Here is a 25,310-nt window from a genome sequence, read left to right as displayed (position 1 = left end):
AGGGAAGGACCGGAGCGCCGCGAGCCAAATTTGAGGACATTTTCAGGCAGATTCCTCAACCGGCGCCAAAGTTATTCCCAATAGAATGTTGCTATTTCCTATTGAAAATAATCCTAACTATAACTACCTACTGGCGACCGCCAGTAGGAGATATATATATATATATATATCTTCACCGAATCGGCTCTCAGGTTGCAAACCCCTGGCGCTCCCGTCTCCGGTGCGGTACTCCTCAGCAGAGCCAAGCCTTAATTTATTTCGCACATCTCTTCATTAGAAGAATTGAGTACGCACTCACAAAGTTCTTTCTTTTGCCAAAAGGTTTATTTTGCAGTTGTTATTCAGCGTGTTAACAAATCATTCCGACGCGTTTCGCTACAAACATGTAGCTTGCTCACGGTTAATACAATGATGAAAATGAGTCCCTCCTATTTCTACGGAGGAATTGATAACATGCTTAAGTACTCATGTGGTACATGTGATAGAATGTCCATGTTCCCTCAAGTACATTGGAAGTACAAAGAATGAATTGAAAAAGAGAATTTTAGAGCATGTGAGAGCAACGGTAAACAAGGACAGAAACAATGCTGTCGCCAAACACATGGAGAGTACTCATAATGGAGATTGGACATTGTTAAAATTCTATGCATTGGAAAACATCGTCCCTCATGAGAGGGGTGGTGATAGAGAAAAAACTTTGAGATGCAGAGAATCTCGACAAATACTTCATTTCAGGACAATGACCCCGATGGGTCTTAACCAAAGTGAAGAACTGTATGTACATTTATAAAAATTAAGTGGACTGATGAAATATGGTGATTGAGTAGTTCCGAAAATATAGAGGAATAGCATCAAACCAAAAAATAATGTGCAATATACTTGTAATCCATGGAAATGAACATATACACACAGTTTATATATAAACGTACCAGAATTTTGATAAATAATTTATAGTTAAACAATTTACTTGGTCAGGACATAAAAGAAATAAACAAAGGGATTTTAATGAGTATTAAAAATGCTGATAGAATCCGCAAAATTCCTCAACAGTCAAGCCCACTAGAGGGCGGAAAATAACAAATATAAAACTATATCTGGAATTAATTTCTCTGATAATCATGAAAACCAAAATGAGGATATTTACATTTAAAGCCCACTGGAGGGCAAAAAATTAATTGCAAAAACAAACACGGATAATCTAGCACAACCCTAATAAAATCTCTGGAAATATGGTAATAAATTGATTTCCTTTAAAATAGATTAATGTCCCTTCTACCAAATTGATAAGTTTTAAATAACAAAATAATTCTTTAGTGACTAAACATACTAGGTTTAACTTATGTGAATTGGTCAAATGTTGATAAAAACTACATTTCCCAAGTCACTTCCGGTTTCATGACACAGGAAGTGATGCATTGTGTAACAGAATGTTTGGCGGGAACTTCCGTAGAAATAGGAGAGACTCATTTTCATCATTGTATTAACCGTGAGCAAGCTACATGTTTGTAGCGAAACGGAATGATTTGTTAACACGCTGAATAACTGCGAAATAAACCTTTTGGGAGAAGAAAGAACTTTGTGAGTGCGTACTCAAATCTTCTAATGAAGAGATGTGTGAAATATATATATATATATATATATATATATATATATATATATATATATATATATATTATTTTTTTTTTAAAACCTTTATTTGAACAAAAGTTATTATCCATCAGTGGTGTACATTTAGATCTGGCATAGGAGTAAAAGATACATTCTATCATTATACAGCATAGGGCACTGTTCTATGTCACAGGCATCACATTCCATAATCGATCATATTAGTCCACAGTAGGGTCAAATGGTAGTGTGTAATAAATATAAATATATATATATATATATATATATATATATACACACACACACACACACACACACACACACACACCTGCAAGTACAAACACACATATATGCAGTCCCCATAGGGTAGTTATAGCTAGGACCACATATCCATAGGAAATGGAGGCGGGGGGACTGGTTTCCCCCATACAATGTCCCATAGGAATTTTAAGAAAGCGCTTCGACCAAAACTGAATGGAATTACACCAAATTCAGCAGAAAGCTACAGTTTTACCAGAAAGTGTACTTTTTGTGACTTGGTGTAAATCTGTTCAGGTGTTTCAGAAGAAATAAAGCTTCAAAATGTAAAGATATTTAGTGACGCAGTACTACGGAGGGACTATCAAGGAAGCACTCATGTACTAAAGGGCAAATGAAGCATTCTGATTGGTTGGATCCTGGGAACCGGTCCTAGGGCTGTGACTGGATGAGTGAAGCAAGAAAAGAAATGTCCTCATGTCCTGAAAATAAAAACAAAAAAATATGAGAGAGCAAGGTGGAGGTAACCTGACCCCATGGCTCTTGGGAAGGAGTTCCTGAGGGTCTACCACTGGGGTCATACAGAAATAGAAATGTTTTAGTGTCACAGCAGACTCGCCGTACTCAGTGCAGAAATTTACAGGAGTACTGCAAGATTACTGTGAGACAAAAAAAAGTTGGATACGTGCTAGTAGGTGGTTATGCGGCCGTGGATGGTTGGCCAGCAATGGGGGGTTCCATGCGCGGGAAGGGACACCCATAAGGAGTTTCTCTGCAGCTAGAACCTCAGCCATTCCATGGGATAGGCCTACTAAGGTATGATAATAAAATACGCTTCCCCCAAGTGTCACCATTAGCGCATTCACCCCTGGCCACGCCCCGGAAGTTGCAGGCTCTCAACCGTCCGAGGACAGAAAGTTTTGGATGGCTATCTCGCTACAAGGGGAAGAACCAATAGTGTTTTTGTGGCAGCATGTGTAGCGGCTGTAGTGCTCGCGGAGCCGCTGAGTCTTGAGTAGCAATGTGAGACGTAGGCTGCCAAACTTGTAACGCTGGAAATCTAGGCAGTGAGAGAATCTGGGTGGCGAGACGAAGGCTTTAGGAGGTGCAGATGAGAACGTTTATTCCACAGGGGGTTGTAGAGTTGAATCTCACCACCTCTACGAGCCCCCGCTTGCTTGTTTTTGCCTTTCTGGTGTGCCGGTGTTCGTAGCAAGCCCGCTGGAGAGATTTCAATTATTTGTCTGGGCTGCTTTAAGATAAAGAGAACTACTAATGCCAATCAGCTGTTTCAGCCATTTCAGTGGTTTCAGAATAAAGAACTGTTAGAAAAAAACTGGAAAGAAAGACAAAGTCCATTTATCACATCTAGCAACAGCATGCAAATATTTAAGCGCAAACCTCCAAGTTTTAATTCAGTTCTCTCAACTCGGTCTACCCCCGTCCAAAGCCTGTGTTAAAAGGGCTCTTTAGAGAAACCACTTACTAATATACATACACTGAGGAATGCACAGCAATGGATGGACTTAAAAGTGCAACAGTTGTTAGAGGCTGGAAGCCTAAAGGCCCCTCACATCCAGATGGATAGTGAAAGGGGGACAGAGACGGATAGCAGCATGGATGCTCAGGAGATTCAGGAGTCCAATCCCATTCTAGAAAGGTCTGAAAATGCAGAGAGTAAAAGTATATTGGAGGACCATCAAAAACCATCTGCTGCCGAGCCTTTTGTAACCCTGACATGTTGCAAACAATAACCACTCTTTTCAAAGTCTAATATAGCTCCTGCGGCTATGAGGGCAGATAATCAGTTGTAAATGCTGTCGCTCTTCAAGCCCGCTCTACCTTTTGCCCAGCAACAGGATCTGCATGCAGAGAAAGAACTTCCAGAGGGGGGACCCCGTATGTTTGCGCCAGTGGGAGGTGAAAAATCCCTTCAAGATATATAAAAGGATCCGGAACTCGGACATAGGGTCAAAAATATGTTTGAGCTTATTTTATTAAAGATAAAGGAGTTATGTAAGACACAATCCCAAGAAATTGCGTCTCTATATCCAAGATGGTCAAAAATCGAGGAAACAATTTGCAAAGTGCCAGAGCGGATGTCAGAGGCTGAGGAGCGGGTTTCCAGCTTGGAGGATATGATAGGGTTCTTTGAACAGGAATTCACACACATTGAGCAAAGCAAAGAAGCTCTTGAGTCTAAACTTCAAGACATGGAGAACTATAACAGACATTTGAATCTCTGTTTAGTGGGGATTCCAGAATCAGTTGAAGGACCCTGCGTACAAGACTGGGTAGAATCCCTACTGAGATAAGCCATTCTAGAGCTAACAGGAGAAAAACCATTTACAGGGGCTCACAGGGTACCCTCTTAACGCCCCATTATCGCAAAGTACCCTTGTACGATTTTAGTTAACTTTGCTGATTTTCGAGTAAGAGAACATATTTTGACTACAGCCATTGAAACAAAGAGCTATATGACACAAGTGTCCCACGATTCAAGATTTTCTCTGATAGGACTGCACTAGCCGCAAGGAGGCGAAGGGATTTAGTATGGATGATTTATTCTTTTAAAACAAAGGGGGCACAAGCAACCATCGTGTAGCAATCCAAACTTAAAGTCCTTGCAAATGGCAAAATCTATTGACTGGTTGATGTAGGGAAAGTATAGGGGTTACTCCAGCAACTGCCTGGTCTATCTCAAGATGGGTATATGCCGTAAGTTAAATATTGATTGCCGTCTGAGATATAAAACGGTAATTTATTCTAAATAAGTTCTATTAGGCTATATCTGGAGATTGGGGCCGAAGTACCAAGTGCTCCTTCGGAAATTGTGAGTGCACATTATGGGTGCAAGGTCATGGCACCCAGGTTGCGGAGTGGGGTTAGGGAGTAGCTGTCTGCTATCCTCCCACAGGGTGCATGGGGGTGGGACTGGGGGGGGGGAGGATCAGGTTGGGAAGGGAAGGGTTGTGGCACAGGGTGATCGCAGGGCTAGTTCATCTATAGGTCTACAAAACCAAATTTGGTGGGTAAAAGCTTAAGGAAACAATGAAGGAGACATTAAATTGTTAAAATAATTATTTCTTCTTTTAAATGTACGCAGTGTTGCTACTATTAATATTAGTATGCACTTAATATGGTCCTTTATTTGAACTGACACTAAGAAATTGTTAGGTATGTACTGTATTCAAATTATTAATGTTAAAAAAGCACCCTACATGGCACTTTACTTGCACTGACACTTTTAGAAAATGTTATGTACTGTAGTATAAAGATTATTGATGAGGAATGTAATGAGAAAAGTGATGGCAACTGAAAGATTGTGGAGGACTTTTAAATCAGCCTTTAGTTATTTCATTAGTAAGGTTTTGGTTTGATCTGTTGTATATACGCTAGGGCTGGGAGTAGTTTGCGTAGTGTCACTATGCACACTACAGATTTTGGAAAAAATGTGTGGAAAATGAGGGCCCGTCCTCAGGGTCCGTGTGCCCGGGACAGGGGTCCCTCGTGCCTGGGCAGACTCCCTGATCTCCCCGGCCTGGTTGGGTTGGAAAGCAGGGACCGGGTTTGGGAGCCCCCGTCCTAAGGCCTGCCAAGAGTCCATCTGCCGGGGACAAGGGTCCCTGGTGCAGAGCCCCGGAGACCTGCAAGGCTCCCGGGCAGTCCTCCCCCAGGCGGCTGGGCCCCAGGAGCGCTTGCGGGCCTCCTCATGCCTGAGGCCCAGCGTGGGGTTTCGGAGTCCCCCTGAGCCCTGCAGTCCCTGGAGCCCTGCAGTCCCTGGAGCCCTGGAGCCCTGCAGTCCCTGGAGCCCTGGAGCCCTGCAGTCCCTGGAGCCCTGCAACCCCGAGCCCTGCAACCCCCCCTGAGCCCTGCACCCCGAGCCCGCAGCCCCTGAGCCCTGCTCCCCACCTGAGCCCTGCACCCCACCTGAGCCCTGCACCCCACCTGAGCCCTGCACCCCACCCGAGCCCTGCACCCCACCCGAGCCCTGCACCCCACCCGAGCCCTGCACCCCACCCGAGCCCTGCACCCCACCCGAGCCCCGCAGCCCCCCCGAGCCCCGCAGCCCCCCCGAGCCCCGCAGCCCCCCCGAGCCCTGCAGCCCCCCGAGCCCTGCAGCCCCCCGAGCCCTGCAGCCCCCCGAGCCCTGCAGCCCCCCGAGCCCTGCAAACCCCCGAGCCCTGCAAACCCCCGAGCCCTGCAAACCCCCGAGCCCTGCAGCCCCCCGAGCCCTGCAGCCCCCCGAGCCCTGCAGCCCCCCGAGCACTGCAGCCCCCGAGCACTGCAGCCCCCGAGCCCTACAAGGGCAGGCAGGGTGGGAGCACTCCCGTGAAGGCTCGGTGGGCAGCTGGGAGTTCTTCCGGTCCCGGTCATCTGGTCGGCACCTTTCCTCTCGGCCATTTGGTCGCACGTAATGCTTTCCAATGGGGCGACCAGATGGCCGGTCTTCTTTGGAAGTCCCGATGAGGTGCCATTTGCCTCCCCGATACCAGCGACGGATCCAGGAGGTCGGGCGTCTCCACTCCCTGAGTCCCCTCCATCACTGTGTGCACAGGTTCCAAGAAAGAGGGGTAGCCTTCCTCCGGATTATTAGGGGCAGGGTATGCCCGGACACCTCTCCCGGGCTGGCGGATCTCTGCAGGTGACCAGATGAGCTATCGTCAGACCTCACCTCTCCTTCGTCCAGGGGGGGGGGGGCGCTCCGGACCACGGCAGTCCTCCCCGGGATTCCTCCTCCAGGCCAACGGCGTGGCAAAGTGCCCCGGACGGGCTCCATGGGTCACGGGCGTCCGGGCCCAAGATCTTTAGTGGTCCTCCCCGTGCCTGAGGCCCAGCCGGGGTCCCCAAGCCACTGAGCCCTGCCCTGCGAAGGCAGGCAGGAGCCCTACAGCGAAGGCTCGCGGTGGGCAGCTGGGAGTCCTTTCGATGCCATCCATCTGGTCGCACCCTTACCCTCGGCCATCTAGTCGCACGCAATGCTTTCCAATGGGGTGACCAGATGACCGGGCTTCCCTGGATGTCCTGATGAGGTCCCATCCCAGCGAGGCCTCCAGGAGGTTGGGCGCCTCCGCTCCCTGGGTCCCCTCCGTCACTCAGTGCGCGTGTGTTCCAAGAAAGAGGGTTAGCCTTCCTCCGGATTACTAGGGGCAGGGTATGCCCGGACACTACTCCCGGGCTGGTGGTTCTCTGCAGAGGACCAGATGGGCTATGCCTGGGCAACACCTCCAGAGGCGTCCGGGGCTCCCTCCAGCAGGCCAACAGCATGGCAGAGTTCCCAGGACGGGCTCCAGGGGTCCCGGGCAGTCCTCCCCCGGGCGTCCGGGGCTCCCTCCTCCAGGCCAACGGCATGGCCGACTGCCCAGGACGGGCTCCATGGGTCCCAGGCAGTCCTCCCCCGGGCATCCAGGCTCCCTCCCCAGGCCAACGGCATGGCCGAGTGCCGGGGACAGACTCCATGGGTCCCGGGCAGTCCTCCACCAGGCGTGCCGGGGCTCCCCTCCTCCAGGCCAACGGCATGACAAAGTGTCCGGAACAGGCTCCATGGGTCCAGGGCAGGCCTCCCCCGGGCGTCCGGGCCTGTGAGCTCCGATGGTTCTCCCCGTGCCTGAGGCCCAGCAGGGTCCCTGAGTCCCGGAGCCCTACCCTGCGTGGGCAGGCAGGAGCCCTACCACGAAGGCTAGCGGTGGGCAGCTGGGAGTCCTTTTATATCCCAGCCATCTGGTTGCACCTCTCCCCTCGGCCATCTGGTTGCACCTCTCCTCTCGGCCATCTGGTCGTACCCAATGCTTTCCTATGGGGGGGACCAGATAGCCGGGCTTCACTGGAAGTCCTGATGAGATGCCATTCGCCTCCCATATCCCAGCCAGGGCTCCAGGAGGTCGGGCGCGTTTGCGCATAGGGTCCCCTGAGCCTTGCAGTGCGCACAGGTTCCCATAAAGAGGGGTAGCCTTCCTCCGGATAATTGGGACAAGGTACTCTGGGACCCCTCTCGGCCTAGCAGTCATCAGCCGGCAGCTGGATGGGCCAGGATGCCGCCCCAGCCCTGGGTCCGTCCCTGCGCCTGCTCTGTGGCAAGATGCTGGGACAAGGTCCGGAGGGCCGGGGGAGGCGTCGCCTGCGCCTCCGGTCCTGGGAGCCACGGCTTGATCCAGGGCCCCGGCCTGGCCCCGGGTCGGGTGCTTGGGCCCTGGGCCCTGTCACCCGGCCTGCCGCACTGCCAAATGCCCGGATGGGGTTCCTTTGTGCCCGGGGAGCCTCCCTTTGCTTGGCAGGGTTCAGGAGCTCCATCCGGGGCCTTCAGGGGCCCCGGGGAGGGTGGCCTCCCCACCCCGGTCTCCATTCTTGGTTCTGCCGTGTGGCAGTGTGACCGGGATGGTGTCTGGCAGGCCCGGGGAGGCTTCCCCTACGCCTTAGGGCCTAGGAGCCCCAGCTGTATCCAAGGGCTCGGGCGGCTGCTCCGACCCTGGGCCCCGCCCCCGGCCTGCAGCACTACCAAAGGCCAAGGTCGGAGTTCCGTGGTGCCCGGGCAGCCTCCCCTTGCTTGGCTGGGTTCAGGAGCTCCATCCGGGGCCCCTGAGGGCCCCAGGGAGTGTGGTCTCCACATCCCTGGCTCCGTCCTAGGTCCTGCCGTGTGGCAGGGTGCCTGGGATGGTGTCCGGCGGGCCCGGGGAGGCTTCCCCTGCGCCTCTGGACCTGGGAGTCTTGGCTGGGTCCAGGGGCCCGGCAGGGCCCCGGGTCGGGTGCTCCGGCCCTGGGCCCCGTCCCTCCGCCAGCTGTACTGCCAAAGGCCCGAGTCGGGGTTCCGTTGTGCCGGGGCAGCCTCCCCTTGCTTGGCTGGGTTCAGGAGCTCCAGCCAGAGAGCCTGAGGGCCCCGGGGAGGACGGTCTCTCCACCCTGGTACAGAGGGCCCGGGGAGGCATCCCCTGCGCCTAGGGGCCTTGGAGCCCCGGCTGGTGCCAGGGACCCGGCTGGGTGCTCGGGCCCTGGGCCCTGGGTCCTGTCCCCTGGGCTGCTACTCCACCAAGGGCCCAGGACAGGGGTCCATCGGTCCAGTGTAGGCATCCCCTGCTTGTCAAGGTGTCCGCGGGCCCCGGGTCGGAGGGCCTGTCGTGTCCCCATTGCAGCCTCCATGGCTGCAGCCAAGCTGGGGCCCTGGACCTCCGGTCCGCCATGCCCGGCACCCGCTCATTCCTTCGTTGGGGCGCAAGGTGTCCAGATGGCTTCCCTTTCGTGCCCGGCCATCTGGTCGCCCAGATCCCCCTCAGCCATCTGGTCACCCAAAATGCTTTCCTATGGGGCGACCAGATGGCCGAACTTCCCTGGAAGTCCCGATGAGAAGCCATTTGCCTCGCTTTTCCCAGCGAAGGCTCCAGGAGGTCGGGTACTTTTGCGCCTTGGGTCCCCTCTGTCACCTCATGTGCACTGATTACAAGGGGGGTCATTTTCCTTCGGATTACAAGGGAGAGGGTTAGTCAGACCTCCGTGAGGTCCGGCGATTCTGAATCAGGGGTAGGCAGAACCCCGGCCAGCCCGCCGGGGCCACCTGCCTCTCAGCCCCTTGCAGATGGTCCTTTTTCTCAGAGTTTGCTCAGGCATACCTCCGTGAGGTCCGGCGATGCCGAGACGGGGGAAGCCAGCACCCAGGGCCTGCTTGGCGGGGTCCCCAGGGGCCCGGGTACGCACCTGCCTCTCAGGCCCCTTCCTGATGGTCCTTTTACTCTGAGTCTGTTTGCCCCGGCAGCAGGCAGGCAGGGGATGCTAAGCCAGCATACCCCTTGCGCAGGGTGGCCTGCCAGGGGATGCCCCGGCTGTACTCTGATCGATTGGGAACTCTTGGGCCATTTAGGGATGGACTGCTTGGCCAGCCTCGGCTGTTTCAAGCAAAGAGCTTCCACCCCGCATGGACCGTCCGACTCGAGGGAGGGCCTGCCGCATGGCAGTAGGTCATTCACCCTACCCAGCAGAGCAAAGGCTGAGTGGCCCCGGGATCTCGTGCCCCCCAGTGGTCTTAGCCGAGTGGAAGGGGTCAGGTGGCGCAGGCCGTCAGATGCTGCCTGGCCGGCAGGTCTGTGGGTCCTGTGCGCCACGCAGACACCCTTCGTCACTCAGCATGTTTCCACAGCAGCTCGGAACAATTGTTCTGAGGGGTTCTGCCGCCGTCAGGCCCCGGCACCCCTGCATGTCGCTCAGGCTGCGCCTCGGCCTGCCTCTCCCTCCTGGGGGAGACAGCTGGGCCCGCCGCTGCCATGCGACCGCACCGCTCCACACCCCTCCAGCGAGCCCTCCCGCCCAGGTGGGCGGGCTCCTTCCCCTGGCAGGCTCCTGAGAGATGGAGGGGGTGCGTAAAGGTTGCCGGTCGGGGAGATGGGCACGCGGCCCCCACCCCGTCATCGGGTGCGGCTACCTGGTTCATCCTGCCAGTGGCATATGCTTGTCTCAAAGATTAAGCAATGCACATGTCAGTACACACGGACAGTACAGTGAAACTGCGAATGGCTCATTAAATCAATGATGGTTCCTTTGATAGCTCCATCTGTTACGTGGTAATTCTAGAGCTAATACATGCTGACGAGCGATGACCTCCCCTCATGCGTGCATTTATCAGACAAATCCGGACTCGCTCCCCCGGCCGCTTTGGTGACTCTAGATAACCTTGGGCCGATCGCACGTCCCTGTGATGGCGACTATACATTCGGATGTCTGCCCTATCAACTTTCTATGGTACTTTTTGTGCCTACCATGGTGACCACAGGTAACGGGGAATCAGGGTTCGATTAGGGAGAGGGAGCCTGAGAAACGTCTACCACATCCATGGAAGGCAGCAGGCGTGCAAATTACCCACTCCCGACTTGGGGAGGTAGTGACGAAAAATAACAATACAGGACTCTTTTGAGGCCCTGTAATTGGAATGAGTACACTTTAAATCCTTTAACGAGGATATATTGGAGGGCAAGTCTGGTGCCAGCAGCCGCGGTAATTCCAGCTCCAATAGCGTATATTAAAGTTGCTGCAGTTAAAAAGCGCGTAGTTGGATCTTGGGATCAAGCTGGCGGTCCACCACGAGGCGAGCTACCACCTGTCCCAGCCCCTGCCTCTCGGCACCCACTTGATGCTCTTGACTGAGTGTCCTGGGAGTCCGAAGCGGTTACTTTGAAAAAAATGAGTGTGTTCAAAGCAGGCCGGTCGCCTGAATACTTCAGCTATGAATAATGGAATAGGACTCCGGTTCTATTTTGTTGGTTTTCAGAACTGGGGCCATGATTAAGAGGGACAGTCAGGGGCATTCGTATTGTGCCACTAGAGGTGAAATCATTGGACCGGCACAAGACGAACCAAAGCAAAAGCATTTGCCAAGAATGTTTTCATTAATTAAGAACGAAAGTCAGAAGTTTGAAGACCATCAGATACCGTCTTCAGACCATAAACTATGCCAACTAGCGATCCGGAGGCGTTATTCCCATGGCCCGCCGAGCAGCTTCTGAGAACCAAAAGTCTTTGGGTTACAGGGGGAGTATGGTTGCAAAGCTGAAACTTAAAGGAATTGACGGAAGGGCACCACCAGGAGTGGAGCCTGCGGCTTAATTTGACTCAACACGGGAAACCTCACCCGGCCCGGACAAGTAAAGGATTGACAGATTGATCGCTCTTTCTCGAATCTGTGGGTGGTGGTGCATGGCCGTTCTTTGTTGGTGGAGCGATTTTTCTGGTTAATTCCGATAACGAATGAGACTCCTCCATGCTAACTAGTTACGCGACCCCCAGCGGTCGGCGTCCAACTTCTTAGAGGGCCAAGTGGCGTTCAGCCACACAAGATCGAGCAATATCAGGTCTGTGATGCCCTTAGATGTCCGGGGCTGCACGTGCGCTACACTGGACGGATCAGCGTGTGTCTACCCTTTGCCAACAGGTGCGGGTAACCCACTGAACCCCGTTTGTGATAGAATTGCAATTATTTCCCATGAACGAGGAATTCCCAGTAAGTGCGGGTCATAAGCTTGAGTTGATTAAGTTCCTGCCCTTTGTACACACCGCCCGTCGCTACTACCGATTAGATGGTTTAGTGAGGTCCTCTGACGGCAACGACCCTGGCGGAGCGCCGAGAAGACGATCAAACTTGACTATCTAGAGGAAGTAAAAGTCGTACACAAGGTTTCCGTAGGTGAACCTGCGGAAGGATCATTAACGGCGGAGCGGCCAGAGTGACTGACGGTGCCAGCCTGAAGCCCTCTGCCGCCTCCTGAAAGCACACACCGTAGGCACAGGGCCCGGCCCTGCCCTGGCGCGTGCCGGCCGGCGGAACGGTCCGCGGCCACATGGGGTGCTTGGGTGAGGACCGGGACTTCGGAGGGCCTCTTCAATCAATCAATCAATTAATCAATCAATCAGACCCTCCCTTCCCGGGGAGGGCCTGGCGACGTTTGAGGGACCGGGGATGGGTGGCGGACCCTGACCCCTGTCCCCCGGGATCGCTCAGTGGGCCCAAGTCCTTCTGATCGAGGCTCACCCCGCGGACGGTGTCAGGCTGGTAGCGGCCCCCGGTATCGGGTCTTCTCGGAGTCTGGTTGCTTGGGAATGCAGCCCAAAGCGGGTGGTAAACTCCATCTAAGGCTAAATACAGGCGCGAGACCGATAGCCAACAAGTAAATGTAAATGTAGAGGTACTTGTATAGCGCACGACTACCCGGAGGCATCTCAGCGCTTGTACGAATACCGCTGAGGAACCCTTCCTGGCCTTTTCCTGTGAAGTGCCCACTCCTGGGCACCCCCAAGGTGAAGCCAGGCATCCTAGCATTGTTGGGGCCGTTGTGGAGATTAAGCAAGCTATTGCCCAGAGTTGCAGAGTGGGACCTATGATTATAATAGGCACTGAGGCGAGAATTAACAGGTCCGAGGAAATTGAGCCCAAGACCCGCCGAGGCGGGAATTGAACGCTGGTCCCGGGCCAGACTTCTGCATCAGGGTCTGACACTAACAATTGAGCCACACTTCTCCACAGTACAGTAAGGGAAAATTGAAAAGCACTTTTAAGAGAGAGTTCGAGAGGGCGTGAAACAGTCGAGAGGTAAACGGGTGGGGTCCGTGCAGTCCGCCCGGAGGATTCAACACAGCGGGTGGCCCAGGTGTTCCAGATCCGCTCCGTGGGACTGGCGCCCGGGCCCTACCAGGCACCCGCAAGGCACATTTCCTCCGCGGCGGTGTGCCGCGACCAGCTTCGGGTCGGCTGGAAAGGCTTTGGGGTGGCAGGTGGCACTCTGCTCCGGCAGATGGTGTTACAGCCCCCCTGGCAGCAGCTTTGCAGTGTCCGCGGGGACGAGGAAGATTCGACTACCTCCGCGCCCTCCCCCGGGCACCTGCCCCCGGCCACCCCTCGGGGCGCGCCGGGGCAGTTGAAGGGGGGGGGGGGGGGGGGGGGGGGGCTTACGGCGCGACCGTCAACTGGGGCGTACTGTTTTCAGTGCACCCAGACCGCGTCGCGCCGCGCCACCCGGCGTGGAGGCCCACGCCGGGCGCCAGGGGTCTGCGACGATGTTGGTTACCCACACGACCCATCGTGAAACACAGACCAAGGAGTCTAACATGTGCGCGAGTCGGAGGGCCGAACGAAACCCTGTGGCACAATGAAGGTGAGGGCCGGCGCGTGCGGGCTGAGGTGGAATCCCGCATCGCTTCCAGCAGTGGGCCCGCTCCGTCGGGGAGGGGGAGCATGAGGATGCGTGATATGACCCGAAAGATGCTGAACTATGCCTGGGCAGGGCAAAGCCATAGGAAGCTCTGATGGAGGTCCGTAGCGGTCCTGACATGCAAATCGGTCGCCCGACCTGGGTATAGGGGCGAATGACTAATCGAACCATCTAGTAGCTGGTTGCCTCCAAAGTTTCCCTCAGGATAGCTGGCGCTCGGAGCCCCCAGTTTTATCTGGTAAAGCGAATGATTAGAGGTCTTGGGGTCGAAACTATCTCAACCTATTCTCCAACTTTAAATGGGTAAGAAGCCCGGCTCGCTGGCGTGGAGCCAGGCATGGAATGAGAGTGCCTAGTGGGCCACTTTTGGTAAGCAGAACTGGCGCTGCGGGATGAACCAAACGCAGCTTTAAGGCGCCCAATGCAGACGCTCATTGTTGGACTTGGCCCCACTGGCCGGGTCATCCTTGAACTTTTTGCCTTCCTCCAATATTCTCTGACCGGTTTTTGTTGGTTTAATGACTCTGGGCACTTTACCACTGCTGACCAGTGCTAAAGTGCATATGCTCTCCCTACTGTAAAGTGTATACATTGATTGGTTTCCATGATTGGCTTATTTGGTTTACTGTCAGTCCCCAGTAAAGTGCACCAGGAGTGTCAGGGCTTGTAAATCCAAATGCTGCTGGTGAGCTTGCAGCACTGGTCGAGCCACCCACAGAAGCGGCCATTGCAGAACCTGCATGCAGTCTGGTACTGTCATGCTAACTGCGCAAGTACACCTACTTGCCAGTCCCTAAACCTTCCCTTAACTTCATATTAGTCACCCCTATGGTAGGCCCAAGGGCAGGGTGCATTGTAAGCATAAGGTAGGACAAGCCCTGCTGTGTGTGGCATTTCCTAATAGTGAATTACAGCCATTTTCGTTTTTCACTATTTTAAGGCTACCTACTCTCCATAGGCCAGAATGGGCTGCTGGAATTATTACACTCTATAAACTCAACAGACTCAGAGAGCATGGTAGAAAGTCATGTTTAGTATGCCTGAACTCAGAATAATAAAATAGTTATTTTAGTAAAGTTTATTTTAATATCCTGTGTTTGCAAATACTACTTTTAGAAAGTAGTATTTGCTTGCCTAACCATTTCAGCCCGCCTCTGCTCTGATGTTTATCTGCTGTCTGGTTTCTGTGTGTGACAGGGCTGGGGAATTCCAGGGGATAGGCTGGGATTGACAGGTGGTGAATAGAGAGATTACACCAGGATGGGTGGGGGGAGTGCCCCTTGACTCTGAATAGGGCTGTGCTCTGCCACCACAATGCTGGCTCCGCCCCCTGGGGAGCGTCTGATGTCCCTGCCCTGCACACTGAAAGAAGAATCCAGGGCCTGAAAAACAAAGTGTTCAAAGACTGACTGGATTAGGCAAAGGCCCCCCTGGCCTGCGAGAACAAAAGAAATGGTGTATAAAAGTAGGAGCCCTGCTCCTAAGAAATCAGATCCTGTTGACGCCAAGAAGAAATTCTGCCTGAAAAAAAGGACCTGGGAAAGCTGCATGGAGGACTACGGTCTCTAATCCTGAGAGACTGGCCTGTGGTGGGTGCCTTGCTGCAAGAAGGAGAGAGGAAGACAAGACTGAAAGACTTTTAAATTCAACTTGTGCATCTTGACAATCTCCAAGGGCTTGCTGGTGAACTTGCCCCCAGAACTGCGCCCCAGGAACATCGGGCGCTACCCCCCTGAAGAAGGAAGCTGCTGCTGGTGTTGCCTCCCTTGCAGCGCTGACCCCGGAGACCTGAGTGTGCTGAGAAATTGCCCCGCACTCTGTGAACACGCGCAACCCCGTCCCGCGGAGCAACGCGACTCCTGACGATGGCGCCGCAACTAGCACCGTAAGGACACCGTGAACTGCTGTTGCATAGAGCCGGAGCTCGCACCGCAAGAACAGACCGTCGGGTCCAAGCAACGTGAGCCTGTGGCCCCCGAGCCATAGATCACCCCGTAAAGACTGACTGCGCCTGTGCTCGCCCTCCGTGAAGACGCCCTGCTGAAAGCGCCTCGCCGCTGGAATCACCTCAAGCCGCTGCCCCCTCTTGAGGACCGGAGCGCCGCCGAGACCGAGGACCTGCCCTACAACGCATCGCTGCCCTCTGTGTACGAGCCGCCCAGCCATCGAGCCGTAGCTCGGACCGAAGGATGAAGGCACCGCGACGTGGGACGTCGGATCTCCCTCAGCGTGTCCGCCACGGACCCCCTCTCAAGAACTAAAGGTACTGTGTCCCGCATTGTACTGTGCACCGCGCTCCGGACTGCGGTGTCCGTGAGGCGCGCACCGCTGGTTATAGCTTTGCCCTTCGCGCTGTGTGCGCCGTAGAATTGAGACTCTTCCAACTGGTCTCTCCCTCGCTGTACGAGTCGTACGGCCGCCGTACGCCCCGTACTCCTTGCTGCCTCGATCGCGCTGTATGCTTGTTACGCGAGACGCGTGAGGTTTGGCGAGGCCCGGCTGGTGTTTACCATACGAGATGTAGGAGAGCACTACGAAGCGCTCAAGCCTTCGCGAACAGTACAACAACACTGGAAACGTTGTCTACAGTACAGAGAACCTTTTAACCCATTCTAAGCATTGAACACTGCCTTCAAGAACTGTGTCCTCATTTTAAAGTAACTGGAACCTTATTAAGTCGTTGAAGTCTGTACTTAAAGTCTGCTTGAGAGTTTTTATATAAAAAGTATATTTTTACAAACAACCAGTCTTGTGTCTCTGTGTAGTGGGTTGACAGGTCATTGTGTGTTATTATAAATGCTTAACCGTATGTGCTCTGGGGATTAGCCTGGTCTGCTCGCGCCACGCCACCTAGAGGGTGAGCAGGGGTTATTTCTGAGAGTAGTCCTTTGCCCTGATTAGAGGAGAGGGTCCCTGTTTGTCACAAGTGCATACCTGTGCCAACCAGAGACCCCGAATTCTAACACTCATCAGACCCCAGAAAAGACTTTTCGGTTGACATAGACAGCAGGACGGTGGACATGGAAGTCGGAATCCGCTAAGGAGTGTGTAACAACTCACCTGCCGAATCAACTAGCCCCGAAAATGGATGGCGCTGGAGCGTCGGGCCCATACCCGGCTGTCGCCGGGAGCCGCGGGGGCTAAGCCGCGACGAGTAGGAGGGCTGTTGCAGTGAGCACGGAAGCCCAGGGTGAGGGCCCGGGTAGAGCCAACGTAGGTGCAGATCTTGGTGGTAGTAGCAATATTCAAACGAGAACTTTGAAGGCCGAAGTTGAGAAGGGGTCCATGAGAACAGCAGTGGAACATGGGTCAGTCGGTCCTAAGAGATGGGCGAGCGCCGTTCAGAAGGGACGGGCGATGGCCTCAGTTGTCCTCGGCCGATCGAAAGGGAGTCTGGTTCGAATCCCCGAACCCGGAGTGGAAGAGACGGGCGTCAATGTGAAAAAGACACATGGATTTTATCAGTCACCATAAAGAGAAAATCCTTATTAACAACTGTAAACCATGGCATTTTGAAAAAGAAAATATTGAAAATATTCATCTAGGAGAAAGTGAGAGATACCTCGGATTGAACTTTGATCCACACACTGGTCATACAAGCAACAACAAAATGAATGAGATTCTTGTCAATTGGGCTCAAAAACTTGATAATCTACCACTTAAGCCCACGCAGAAAATAGACATTTTGTGTCAGTACTTGGTACCTAAACTATCATTCAAATTTGAAATGACAAGAACAGAAACAAAAACTTTAAATGTTGTGGCTCAAACAATAAAAAGGTCAATAGTTTATTGTATCTCAGGGCAGCTCCAGACCTGTACATAGCTCATTAATTCATATATGCAGGAGAAGATAAAAATGAAAAAATTGATATCATCAAAACACACAAATGATGATTAGGTCTCAAATAATCGCATACACATAATTATCACACATCGATTATTGATGTCCTGCTAATCACATTTTAATTTCTCAGGACTGTTCGTAGACAATCTTAAAATTGTTGGAATAAGTACTGCAGGGTGTACTATCATTGGCCTATACGTGATTCCAGTTTCAGTGTGGCTGTACTCCGCAGCGAAATAATGTTGTAAGGTTGGAAGCAAAACCGAATTGACGCTGATTGGCAGCATAATAACACAGAATGAGCCACCGCGAGGTGGTACAGATAGCCAAATGCCTCGTCATCTAATTAGTGACAAGCATGAATGGATGAACGAGATTCACACTGTCCTTACCTACTAACTAGCGAAACCACAGCCAGGGGAACAGATTTGGCTGAACCAGCGGGGAAAGATGCTCCTGTTGAGCTGTACTCTAGCACTGTGAAGAGACATGAGAGGTGGAGGATAAGTGGCAGGCCGTCGGGCCGCCGGTGAAATACCACTACTCTTATCGTTTTTTCACTTACCCGGTGAGGCGAGCCCCGGGTGGTTATCGCTTCTGGCTCCAAGAGCCCGGCGCCCACCGGGGGCAACCCGCTCCTGGGACAGGGGCAGGTGGGGAGTTTGACTGGGGCGGTACACCTGTCAAACGATAACCCCTCCTGTCCCTGCCCCACCGGGGTGCAGGGACGGTGGCCACCATCCCTCGCAGGTTGGCAGGGTGACCAGATGGCCTCCCCTTCCAGCTGCTCCTGGGCAAGTCGGGCAGGAAGGTGAGCAGCAGCCACCCGGGGGAAGGAACCTCCAGAGCGGCTGCCTCGGTGCACCCGGCCACCCTCGCCGGACTGCAAGGGCGACTGGGTATGGCACCCTCCCAGGCCATCTGGGCGCTGGGTCGTCCCAGGCCAACTGCTCGCCTGGCTGCGCGATCAGATGGCCCTGCGGGCAGTGCGACCAGATGGCCCTGCGGGAAGGGTGACCAGATGGCCCTGCGGGCTGGCGGCCGGGCTAACTTCAATTTTTGTCCTTCCCCAAAATTCTATAAGCCTACGTGAGGGCTTAATAGTCAAGGAAAATGGGCTACCCGGGCCGGCATTCGGGGAGAGGACGTGGCCTGGGCTTAACCCTCCTTGGTTCCGGCTGAGGGTCTGGGTGCTGGGGCCAGGGGTCCACCGGGGCCCGTAAAGGCTCTCCCCTGCCTGGCTAGGGCTCGGAAGCTGGGACCGGACCCGGGGCTTGAGCTCCGTCCTGCAGGCCCCGGGGTACGTGAGCCCCCCATCCTGAAAGACATCAGACGGTCCCGGCGCTGGGGACAGGGGTCCACCGGGGCCCGGGGAGGCTCTCCCCAGCCTGGCTAGGGCTCGGAAGCTGGGACCGGGCCCGGGGCTTGAGCTCGGTCCGGCGGGCCCGGGGTGCATGAGCCCGCCTTCCTGCAAGCCATCAGAGGCTCCGGGCGCTGGGGACGGGGCTCCACCGGTTCCCGGGGTGGCTCTCCCCATCCTGGCTAGGGTTCGGAAGCTGTGACTGGGCCCGGTGCTCGTGCTGCATCCAGCGGGCCCCAGGGTGCAAGAGCCCACTGTCCTGCAAGCCAGCCGAGGGTCCGGGCGCTGGGGACGGGGTCCACTGGGGCCCGGGCAGGCTCTCCCCGGCCTGGCTGCTTTCAGAAGCAGGGACTGGGCCGGGGAGCAGGGGTTGCTGGCTTCATCCATCACGCTGTCAGAGCGTAGTTTTCTGCCCACCCCTAATATACGATAATTAAAAGCACTTTAAAATAGTTTGGTTATGTTAAATGAATTTATGTACTGTATAGTAAGCAGAAGTAGGCATTTTAGACTGTATGCATATTGTACTTTAAACTATATATCTTTTGTAGACAGCTCCTCACACACAGGCATATAAAGATTCAATATGTATCCTCTCCCTAAACGACAATGGCCTTAATAATAAAATACAAGCTTGGGCCATTGAAGAATGGGCAAGAGGATACGCCCCTGACATTGTATTGATCCAGGAAACACACTATGTGGACAAAAAGAAATCAACAAATACGATATTTAGGCAGTGGACAGATGGTCGATATTTTTCATCAGCAAGTGCTGCTCATAGAGGGAATTTTTTTAAAGTAAAAGATTCTGAGCACCTTATTAACTTTCCTGCTATTTATTTCTGCAGAATATGGACCAATGTAGACCATGAAGTATCATTAAGTTGATAGAGCCACATGGGCTTTGTTTTGCTTTATGTTAGTGTTGCACGATTCACGTATTACAAGCGGCGCCCTGTTTATGCTTTTGTGACTTGACTTTTATGAGTATCTGCTCGTTGGGTCCATTTTGCCAGATAGAGGGATAGCATTTTTCTTTAATAGATTGTTACCTTATCAGATTACCTACTCTCTGGTTTGATTTAGAAGGTAGGTGGGGCTTGATCAGGGGCTTAAACAGGTTAACTAAAGCCACAATATATGCACCAACTGAAGACAATCCTATACCTCTATCGGATCTCGATCATGCATTACTGCATATCCCTGGAACAGTGATAATGGGGGCAATTTCAACTTTTTACAAAGTCAGGAATTGGACTCATTCTCTAGTAAACGTAAACAGAATAAGCCTTGCATGAAAAAGGTATTAGGGGAATGTATGCAAGGATTGGACTTGATAGACATATGGCGGACAAAAGCTCACATTAAGATAAGAGTATTCCTGGTTTTCAGAAAAATATAAAACAGTGGCAAGCTTAGATTATTTTCTTACTTCACGTAATCTAAAATTAATTGCACATATATTCAAAATGGATTTCCAGATCATGCGTTGGTAAAGTTAGAAGTAGCAGGGCTTGGGACATGTAAGCTATCATCAAAATTGCCCTTTGCCAAAGTTCAGCTTGAGGATGAAAACAGGTGCATGGAAACCCAGAATGAAATAAAAAGCTTCTTTCAATTAAATAAGTAGGGTAGAAAGTGTTTGGGAGGTTTTTAAAGTTACTGTTCGTGGAGACATAACTACTAAAGATATAGCAGCTAAAAGCCTACGAAAGGCACACAGAGCACAATTAGAAATAGAATTAACAATGTGGAAGGGATACAAATATTAAAAATAAATTAATATTGGTAAGCACGAAAAACTATGTGAGATTATTATTACACTAAAGGGTACTTGGCTAAATCTGCACATCTCTGAAAAGTATGCCAGGAGAGTGAGTTCTGTGGTAGATTTTTAACCTGGTAAGAAAGAGAGAGACAGGTACACAAGAGAATTACTTCTTTGGTAGACAAGGATACAAACATTTGTATCACCAATGGAGTACAGACACAAGAGAGGTTCTTAAAACATTATAAAACAATATATTTGGTTAGGCAAGAGGTTGATATGTTAAAACTAAAAGGTTTTCTGAGCAAACTCTCCATTCCAAAACTACAGGCAAGACAAATTGAGAATATGTTGGCAGATATCACGTTAAAAGAAATAGAAGATGTAGTGCATTTTCTAGCTAACGGAAAAGCATGTGGAGAAGCTGGATTGCCTGCTGAAATATAGGAAAATATGTATTCAATATTAAAATCCTGAATTAGTAACACTAGCCAATTATATTTTGAAGGGAGGCGAGATACCATCCTTTTTCCATACGGCAGTAGTAGTCAGTTTTCTTAAAAAGAATCAAGATAAGGAGGATGTCAATTCTTACAGGCCAATAAGCCTCCTAAGCACTGATTATAAAATTATAGCCAAATTATTGACAAACTGAATGAATAAATGTATGGGGTCAGTTGTACATTTAGATCAGTACAGATTTGTGTCAGGGAGACAACTATCTTTTAATACTATTTTATTTAATTGGAGCTATAGATTAGTTTATTCAAAACAAAATTCTGGCACAGATTATTTTATTAGATGCAGAGAAGGCTTTTGATTTGGTCTTCTGGGAGAGCCTTTTTTATATCTGAGCTGAGTTTGGATTTCCTGATGAATTTATTAATATGATATCTGAGTTTTATAAAGGGGCTTTGGCACAAATTATTCATTCTAGCAATTGGTTGGGCTGTACTGCTCCGTATGTCGATTTTACCTTTATGCATCTTTTTATTCTCAGCCATCCCTAATGCAATACAAATATTTTTTTTAAATTGCAAGGAATGTTTAATACTTTGTGGGCTATCAGTCAGTTTCAATCTTTATTTCGACCATTTGGTCATAAAAGATACACAATACAAAGAAGGAAAAACACATATTCAAACAACTTTACATTTAAAATATGGATACGCAGAAAGAGTTCAGTACAGGGATAAACAACTTTATAGTGAATTTAAAAAAAAGTTCAGTCACTACCCAACATTCTTTAAAAAACGGTTTCGTGTAAACCACACATTGGTAAAAAATTTAGAAAGTGCAAAAACAGTTGGGCCAGTAACATCAGTTTTTAAAACCCTGTACATTGGTGCGTATTCCCTGCCACCCATGTTCCTTATCAACGGAAGCAGCCAATACTTTCTAGCTGCCCTATAGGCTGGGCAAAAAAAGACCACATGCAGGTCGTTCTCCTCCCTATCCTCACACACAGGGCAATACTTGCTGGGGGCAGCCGGCGACCATCGACTAGTAAAAGACCGGAGGGGTAGTGTGCCATACCGCCACTGGAGATACAGTCTTCTTGCCAGTAAGGGAAAAATAGGGTCCAGAACCTTTTCAAACTTATAAGTGTCCTTGCTTTGCAGGAACACGGCTGACAAAGACCCGTCTGGTTGGGCAGCTATAGCCCCTGCCAATTTATGTTGGTGGTATAAATTCGACAGAGACTTCTTAGAAATATTGGGTGCTGCCGTGGCCGGGTCTGTCCATAGATCAGGAAGCCCCAAATCCATGCAGATGGCTTGGATATTTTTAACCCAGGGGACACTAAGCACCTTGGGGTGTTTCAGTATTTCGACCAATTCTGCCCTGTAATCCGTGAGATCGTTACTACTCCATAGCCTGCGCCAGAAGGCTATGGGTCTCAGGCCTATCTCATCCGCTAGAGGCCGTAATCCTAAATCAAGCCTCAGTGGAAGAAGCGGAGTGCTCGGGGGGAGAGCAGCCACCCTTCTTATAAACTTGTTTTCTGTTACAGAAAGGCTATGACAAGGCATGTGCCCCCACAGTTCAGCCCCATACATAATTGCTCCCCTCGCCTGGGCCTTATATATCTGAACTAAGGCGCCCAACGGCCGGTACGTCGAGCCGGTCATAATTCGTGCAATGCCCCCAGTAGTTTGCACGAGTTTGAGATTTGCCCTGCTCTGGTGGGATCCCCAAGTCATAGTTTCATTGAGGGTTACACCCAGGTATTCGAAGGTGGCCACTCTCTCGAGCCGCGCAGTTCCCAGTAACGGACTCTGGCGCAATTTGTGACTCGGGTTTAAAACCATATATTTGGTTTTAGTGGCGTTAATTTCTAACCCTCTATCCAGGCAGAATGCGGAAAAGGAGTCAAGTATCCTTTGAATACCCATAGGGGTTTTAGAAAGCAGCAGGGTGTCGTCCGCAAACATGATTGCGGGCACCCTGCGGCCATTAAGTTTAGGGGCGTCGGTATGCTCAGTGGCGTTGAGATGGGCGATTACCCCGTTGACAAAGAGGCAAAACAGGGTCGGCGCCAGCACACAGCCCTGTCTTACCCCTCGGTCAACGGGGAACCTATCAGTAAGCTCCCCAGACCTCCCGCACCTCACTCGGGCATAGTTCCCATGATGCAGCCTCTGTAAGATTGACAGGATGTCCGGGGGGACGTCCATCTCAGCCAGGACGCTCCATAATTTCCCCCTGGGGACCAGGTCGAAAGCGGCCCGTAAGTCCACAAAAATTGTGTACAAACTGCCGCCATCGAACTTTGCTGTCTTCCAGTATATCAGATTTAGTCTAAAAACCTGGTCCACTGTGGATACCCCCTTCCTAAACCCCGCCTGATAGGGACTAAGGGCATCCACCTCCTCTATCCAGTCCTGAAGCCTATTCAGCAAGACCCTGCCGAACAGCTTCTGCGGTACAGCGATCAGGCTGATTGGCCTGTAGTTGGCTGGGAGAAGAGGGGAGCCCTTTTTAAAGATAGGGACCACCTCTGCCCCCAGCCAAGTACCAGGGATTTCCATCCCACCGAGAACACTGTTAAAAAGGGCCGTGAGATAGGGTGCCCAGACAGTGGGCTCCTGTTTAAACAGGTCCCCCGGTAAGCTATCCAGACCTGGCGCCTTTGCAGAAGCCAGGCCCGAGATAGCGGCAGTGACCTCCCCCAACGTTATTGCCTCCCCTTGGTGGCCCGGCCCCTCCACCTCGATAGATTCAGGGGCTTCACCTGGTTCAGAGCTATAGAGCGATTGGAAATGGTCCTTCCAAACCCCAGGTGCTATATTTGGCTCCAATGCCGATTGTAGATTCCCTGACCCCCCATTCACTATCCTCCAAAATAACCGTTGGTTTTGGAGTGCTAGGGCCTTTGTGAGATCTTCCCACTGATTTTCTTCCCATTCTATTTTGGCCTGCTCCAGTATTCTTTTATGGACTTGCCTGCTATGTTTCAGGTGTTCTCCTCCCACCCCCTCCTTTACTACTTTGAGCAGTTCTAATTTAGCCCGTCTACAAGTTTGATTATACCAGCGTGCTTTACCTCGGGGCCTATCTCTGGTCTTACGTGCGCTACTAGTAAAATGTAGTGCCGCAATTTTTGTGAGATCCTCATGGGCATTGAATACTCTGGTCTGGGAGTCTATATTATTATTCCTCATGTCTTCACTCCCCACAGCTTCCAAAATGGGGACAATCTCAGCATACAGCAGGGGAAGTTTGTCCTTGGTTGCAACCATATTTTCCCACCTAATTCTTCTCCTGCTGTTATCTAGGAGGAGCGCGGGTTTATTCCCTTCCACTATAGTCCCCGAAACTGTGGGGCCTGGATGCACCAGATCAAGCTCCAGGGCATTATGATCGCTCTCACTCCTTTCCATCACCCTAAAGTCCCGGATTGTGGCCCACCTCGTTAATTGGACCATAACATAGTCCAACCGAGACTCTCTCCCCCGTCTGTTGTAGGTAGTTTTGCTTGGAATATCGGATCCCCACCGCCCATTACAGGCTCTAATTCCAAACCTTAGGGTAAGGGCAGTAATTTGTAATGCTAGAGGGGACCAAGCTTTCGCAGGCGGTGCTTCCACCGCGGGAACTGACCACCTTGCGTCTTCTTCCACTGTAAGCCCTTCCAGAAGGCCGGGTAATGGCTCAAATTGAGAGTTAAAATCCCCACCCACCACATAATATGAATCATTCGACAGTTCAGATAAAAAGCTCGAAAGTTCATCAATGGTTGGTGATTCCTTTGCCCTTCCCATCGGCCTGGAATACAGGTTAACCAGCACAAGTTTCACATTATTTGGCCAGAGTAATGAGACCACAAGTATGTCTTTAGAATTAAATGGTAAACGGGTGGCCACACAGCCCAAATGAGAAGCTACCCAGGTCGTAAGCCCGCCAGACGGACGACCCTTACCTTCCCACTGTGCTGGAATGTAGAATGATGCAAAGCCTTGGTGACCATAGTCCTCACGTGCCCATGTTTCCTGGAACATACAAATGTCCCCCATTTTAATGTAATTTTCCCAGTCTGGCTCCCCCAGTTTGTTGGCCAGTCCCGCAATGTTCCAACAAATTAGCTTCAAATGGTCAGGCGCCACAGTGGGTAGGCCACAGGGATTGGGGGGATGAAATCCGGGTACCCCTTCCAACTGGGGGACTGGGACAGGGACAGCAATACAAGAAGATGGCTCAGTCTGGCTGAGCAAGCCATTGGCCAGTACCAGAGAGTCCCGTACACTTCCCTCCGATATATCCTCATCAACCACAGGTCGGTGGC

The 25,310-nt window shown here is 51.7% G+C and overlaps 1 protein-coding gene and 2 pseudogenes across 12 annotated transcripts in view; 2 read left to right on the top strand and 1 right to left on the bottom strand.

Moving 5' to 3' along the window:
- Positions 1 to 25,310, bottom strand: part of ERC1 (ELKS/RAB6-interacting/CAST family member 1) — a 2,439,553-nt gene that overhangs the window by 1,382,934 nt on the left and 1,031,309 nt on the right. The gene's annotated exons all lie outside the window — the stretch shown is intronic.
- LOC147733961 (18S ribosomal RNA) lies at positions 10,268 to 12,048 on the top strand (annotated as a pseudogene).
- On the top strand, positions 12,235 to 17,175 carry LOC147733960 (28S ribosomal RNA; annotated as a pseudogene).

This window comes from Lissotriton vulgaris, chromosome 1_2 (genome assembly GCF_964263255.1).
Source record: "Lissotriton vulgaris chromosome 1_2, aLisVul1.2, whole genome shotgun sequence".
NCBI lineage: Eukaryota > Metazoa > Chordata > Amphibia > Caudata > Salamandridae > Lissotriton > Lissotriton vulgaris.
The sequence above is the reverse complement of the archived record's forward strand: the minus strand, read 5'-3'. Positions and strand labels throughout refer to the sequence as shown.